This window comes from Bubalus bubalis, chromosome 17, assembly GCF_019923935.1.
Source record: "Bubalus bubalis isolate 160015118507 breed Murrah chromosome 17, NDDB_SH_1, whole genome shotgun sequence".
In the NCBI taxonomy this organism is placed as follows: domain Eukaryota; kingdom Metazoa; phylum Chordata; class Mammalia; order Artiodactyla; family Bovidae; genus Bubalus; species Bubalus bubalis.
In genome coordinates, this window is record NC_059173.1 from 67,799,436 (window position 1) to 67,805,971 (window position 6,536).

Consider the following 6,536-nt stretch of genomic DNA (forward strand, 5'->3'; position numbering starts at 1 on the left):
TGAAGTCACTCAGTCATGTCCGACTCCTAGCGACCCCATGGACTGCAGCCCACCAGGCTCCTCCATCCATGGGTTCTCCAGGCAAGAGTACTGGAGTGCGGTGCCATTGCCTTCTCCGAGAGCTACCATGTGATCCTGCAATCCCATTCCTGGGCATATATTCAGAAAAGATGAAAATTCTGATTGTAAAAGATGCACGCACCCCAGTGTTCATAGCAGCACTGTTTACAATAGCCAAGACCAGGAAGCAGCCTAAATGTCCATCAACAGAAGACTGGATAAAGACGATGTGATACATATATACTATGGAATACTGCTCAGCCATAAAAAAGGATGAAATAATTCCACTTACAGCAACATGGATGGACCTAGAGATAATCATACTAAGTGAAGAAAGTCAGAAGAAGACAAACGTCATGTATTGCTTCTATGTGGAATATAAGAAAAAATTATACAAATGAACATATTTACAAAACAGAAACAGACTCACAGACATACAAAACAGCTGCACTTCCATAAGTGAAAACTAGAAGTTTTAAAATTAAAGCAAAAATGTTTACAAACCTGATGTCCAAGCCACACCCTGGAATAATTACATCAGTGCCTCTGGGGAGAAACCTAGGCATTTGTACTCACTTGCAGTCCCAAGTGATTGCAATGTGCAGCCAAGTTTTATTCATTCACTAATAAATACTCCTTTTTAACTTAAAAAAAAGTTTTATTGTATGCATCAATATGGGTCACTGATTTAAAATTAGGGCTTCCCTGGTAGCTCAGTTGGTAAAGAATCCACCTATAATGCAGGAGACCTGGGTTTGATTCCTGGATTGGGAAGATTCCCTGCAGAAGGGAAAGGCTACCCACTGCAATATTCTTGCCTGGAGAATGCCATGGACAGAGGAGCCTGGAAGGCTACAGTCCACGTGGTAGCAAAGAGTTGGACATGACCGAGTGACTTTCACTTCACTTCACTGCATGGGTCACTGATTTAAAATTAAGCTGCTTGGGAAAGTGGATACTGTATACACTTTCAAAGCTTGCTTTCTCTGTTTTGATTGAGATGCTGTCTTAAAAGTTTGGGTATTTGGGGCTTCCCTGGTACCTCAGTGGTAAACAGTCCTCGTGCCAATACAGGAGACACGGGTTCGATTCCTATGGGAAGATCGCACATGCCATGGAGCAGTGGGATCTGCAAGCCTGTGCACCACAACGCCTGAGCCCTTGCTCTAGAGCCGGAGCTCTGCAACGAGAGAAGCTACGCAACAAGAGGCCAGGGCACCGCAGCTAGAGAGGAGCCCCGCTCGGCACAGCTAGAGAACAGCCCAGACAGCAGAAAAGACCCAGTGCAGCCAAAAAATAAAAAAGTTAAAATTTTTAAAATCTTTAAAAAATAGTTGAGTTTCAGTCTCACAAAGTATAAGAAATCTATGTGTATGCGTGCAAAGTTGTTTCTTTGCAACCCCATGGACTGTAGCCCGCCAGGCTCCTCGGTCCATGGGATTCTCCAGGCAAGAATACTGGAGTGGGTTGCCATTTCCTTCTCCAGGGGATCTTCCTGACCCAGGGATCAAACCCAGGTCTCCTGCATTGCAGGCAGATTCTTTACCGCTAAGCCACCAGGGAAGCCCCACATAAGAAACCTATCACGTTAGGTTTCTGGGATTTAGCCAAGTCAGCCCCAATACCCTTTTTAAAATATCATGAAATTTCTATAATCTCTTATGCATAATAAAATATTTTTTAAAACTTGGAAGATAAATAAATAAGAGGTTATAGCCAAAATTTTATTTTAAAAACCAAATGACATTCTCTTTTTCTGTATAAAATTTGTAAGCATATGATTTAAAACTTCTTCCCTTTTAAATATTAGAAAGAGGATGAATAGCAAGGGGATAGAGCATATTTGCTTTCAGTAAAGAAAGCTGGATATTTAAAACCATGATATGAGGAGAAAAAAGTTTTTGTAAATCTCAAATTGAATTATTGGCTTGTGTACCAGTCACTTATCACAAAATGCTTAGCACAACTTTACTCCCCTAAAGTGCTATTGGGCAAGAATGAAAGAGTGTCTTTCACAATTTCTCCATAATGAATATCAGAGAGTAAATACTCTGTATTTTTTTTTTTTTTCACTCAACAGAGGAGAACAAAGCATGGAGATGGTCTTGCTCTTCCCTTAACTTTATTTGTGGGAATATTTGGTTTGTGTGTCTTATCACTCACTAACTTAAGACCTTGTTCAGGTTACTTAACTTTTGTAAACACTCAGTTTCACCATATGAAAAATGGTAATAATAGTGGTGATGATAGTGAGAATTAAATTAGATATTCTTTATCTAATCAGTGGGCTTCCCTGGTGGTTTACTGGTAAAGAATTCGTCTGCCAATGCAGGATCTCTGAGTTGGAAAGATCCCCTTGGGGAAAGTGGAAATGATAACCCACTCCAGTATTCTTGCCTGGGAAATCCTGTGAGCAGAGGAGCCTAATGGGTTAGTCCATGGTATCACAGGAGTCAAACATAACTTAGCGACTAAACAACCACATCACGTAATCGGTAAGTGTGCAGTAAGTATTATTGCACCCCATCATCAGAATCACTCCTTCTGTCTTCCTCTGCTTCCCTTTTTTCCAATTTTTAATGTAAAATCAAACATATAGAAACCCCTTACATAAATGCAGAGTTTTAATGAGTCATCATAAGGTGAACCCCATGTGTCCAAAAGCACTCACCTCCCAGACCCCTCTCTGTGGCCCTGTGCCGACCTCAGTGGTCTCCCTTCCCTGGAAAGTAACCACCATGCTGACTTTTATTATAATCACTTCCTTGTTCATGGTTTTATCAACCAAATACTCAGACACACTGTGCCTCCGTCTGTGCCCCTATGCCTCTATGCCTTCCTCCTTATTTTTCCACTTTATATCTTTTGAGTTTAATCTACAAGCGCCCCTCTGTTCCTTTTGTTATTGAGCAGGGTTCTTGGTCTCCTTAACCAATAGAAGTTGATCAGAGGGCAGACAAGAAATTCAGGCCAGTCTTTACTGGTGTGCCTGCTGCAGCCCAAAGGGAATGAACAGAAGCAACAGGCTCCCTCGCTCACTGGCCGCCCGAGGGGAGTCGCGGTGGCACCCTATATGCTGTGAGGATGGGAGTGGGTCCAGGGCTCAGACTGCAGCGGGGGCTTAGGGAGTGCGTCCACTGCTTCAGTGTTGTGTTCCGGGGGGCTGCACGATACCCTGCTTTTGTTCCCACGGCAGCTGGGTATTTCGGTCTTTTTGTATCTTGTCATCCCAACTCTGCGGTTATTTCTAGTCCCTTAAAGTTTCTCTGTATTTTGTTGCTCAAGGAGAGGTTTGTCCAGGTATAAGCACTGCAGCAAAGGGTCCCAGGTCCCAGCCTGTCTCTCTCTTTCCTTTTCAATTGATCTGTTAATGAACCTGGGGTGTTTGGCCTACAGAGCCCCTCAGAGTCTGTATTTCCCCAACCTTAGATTCATGGGACAATTCAGTATCCCTGCCTTCTGACGTCTTACACATTGGTCCCCGGTCGGAGGCTGGATCAGATGGCGTTCACTCCCTTATGTGGGACCCCAGACGGTGGTGTCTTCTTTCTTCACAAGGCTGGGTTTTCCCTCTTTTTATGGGGTAACTTGCTGCTGCTACTCAACGTCTAGCTCCATTAATTCACTGGGATCTGCAGATTGGTGATATTCTAATTTCATCATTTATTTTTCATTTATTAGTTGGATATTTTTGTAAAGGGTGGCTCCCCTTCATATTATGTTTGCTTCCTCAGTGGCACCATTCACATAGCAAAAACTAAGTTTTCTTTGCTTTAATCATCAGTTTTTGAGAAAATGAATTTCTTCCAGTGGTGAATGGTTTTAAAACATGGTTGTGAATTCTCTGGCACTTCCAAGTTTAACACGTAGGATCTGTGTCTCCTCCCATTGAATCTGGGAGGGTATGTGACCACTCCAAAAAACAGAGTATGGAAATTTCATGGTGTGACTTCCATGACTGAGTCATATAAGATCATGCGATTTCTGCCTTGTTTCTTAGAATGCGTGCTCTCAGGGCCCTGAGCTGCTTTATACCAAATGCAGCCACTCTGAGACGACCGTGTTACAGGTTCTCCGGGATGACCCCAGCTAAGCACAGGCTTGGATTCAATTTAACCCAGGCCCAGACATACAAGCAAAGTAGCCTCCAGATAATTTCAGCCCCAGCCATTTCGTTTTCACAGATGCGGTCCCAAGCTTCATGGAGCCATACCCCCAGACCCTGTTGAAGGGAGACTGAAGTGTAGACTACACAAGATAACACAATTGTTGTTTACTTTACTAAGTCTTGGGAGGAGTTTGTTATACACAATAGTTAATCAGAAAAGTTCCTTATCACCCTCTGAGGGTGGCCAGTGGGAAATTTTTGATGTCCTTATGAACCCATGGGTTTAAAAATATTTCATAATTTTAGTTGATAGCATTTATTATGCCTTTTTAAATTCTTTTTTATTCTTATTTTTTTGGTGTGCATTAGTTGCTTAGTCGTGTCCGACTCTGTGACCACACGCACTGTAGCCCGCCAGATTTCTCTGCCCATGGGATTCTCTAGGCAAGAATATTGGAGTGGGTAGCCATTTCTTTCTCCAGGGGATCTTCCCAACCCAGGGATTGAACCCAAGTCTCTACCTTACAGGCAGATGCTTTACCTTGTGAGCCACCAGAGAAGCCCAAGAATACGGGAATGGGTTGCCATGCCCTCCTCCAGGGGATCTTCCCAACCCAGGGACCAAATCCGCCTCTCTTATGTTTCCTGCATTGGCAGGCAGGTTCTTTGCCAGTAGCGCCACCTAGGAAGCCCTCATTTTATTTTTCAGTTCAGTTCAGTCGCTCAGTCATGTCAGACTCTTTGCGACCCCATGAACTGCAGCATGCCAGGCCTCCCTGTCCATCACCAACTCCTGGAGTTTACTCAAACCCATATCCATTGAGTCGGTGATGCCATCCAGCCATCTCATCCTCTGTCATTCCCTTCTCCTCCTGCCCTCAATCTTTCCCAGCATCATAGTCTTTTCAAATGAGTCAGCTCTTCACATCAGGTGGCCAAAGGATTGGAGTTTCAGCTTCAACCTCAGTCCTTCCAATGAACACCCAGGACTGATCTCCTTTAGAATGGACTGATTGGATCTCCTTGCAGTCCAAGGGACTCTCAAGAGTCTTCTCCAACACCACAGTTCAAAAGCATCAGTTCTTCTGTGCTCAGCTTTCTTTATAGTCCAACTCTCACATCCACACATGACCACTGGAAAAACCATAGCCTCGACTAGACGGACCTTTGTTGGCAAAGTAATGTCTCTGCTTTTCAATATGCTATCTAGGTTGGTCATAACTTTACTTCCAAGGAGTAAGCGTCTTTTAATTTCATGCCTACAGTCACCATCTGCAGTGATTTTGGAGCCCCCAAAACAAAGTCTTTCACTGTTTCCACTGTTTCCCCATCTATTTCCCATGAAGTGATGGGACCAGATGCCATGATCTTAGTTTTCTGAATGTTGAGCTTTAAGCCAACTTTTTCACTCTCCTCTTTCACTTTCATCAAGAGGCTTTTGAGTTCCTCTTCACTTTCTGCCATAAGGGTGGTGTCATCTGCATATCTGAGGTTATTGATATTTCTCCTGCAATCTTGATTCCAGTATCCGTTATTTGGTCAAAGGTACCTCTTCAGTTTGGTTTTCTGAGTCCTTTTGACATGACTCTAGTGGTCTTTGATAGTTTACTCATATTCTGTATGACAAAAGAGTCCAAACTAATACTGTACCATTATTCAAACATTTTCCCAGGAAACTTTGATTTCCTTTAGTTGGGAAACAGTATTTCAAGCCACAGTCTGGGTACTGGAAATGTTTACTGCAGCTGGATTGGTTGATTGTTTATAGATTTCTTTCAATAGATACATTGTTATTGTTGCTCAGTGGCTCAAGTCCCTTCTGACTCTCTGTGATCCCATGGACTGCAGCACTCCTAGCTTCCCTGTCCTTCACCATCTCCCGGAGTTTGGAGATGGATAGATATATCCATGCATGCATGCTAAGTTGCTTCTGTTGTGTCCGACTCTTTGTGACACTATGTATGAACCATAGCCTGCCAGGCTTCTCTGTCCATGGGGATTCTTCAGGCAGGAATATTGGAGTCGGTTGCTGTGCCCTCCTCCAGGAGATAGGTACATGCTGCTGCTGCTGCTAAGTCGCTTCAGTCGTGTCCGACTCTGTGCGACCCCATAGACGGCGGCCTACCAGGCTCCCCCGTCCCTGGGATTCTCCAGGCAAGAACACTGGAGTGGGTTGCCATTTCCTTCTCCAATGCATGAAAGGGAAAAGTGAAAGTGAAGTCGCTCAGTTGTGTCTGACTCTTCGCAACCCCATGGTCTGCAGCCTACCAGGCTCCTCCGTCCATGGAATTTTCCAGACAAGAGTACTGGAGTGGGGTGCCATTGCCTTTACATACATACAATACATACATGGATACATAGATTGATA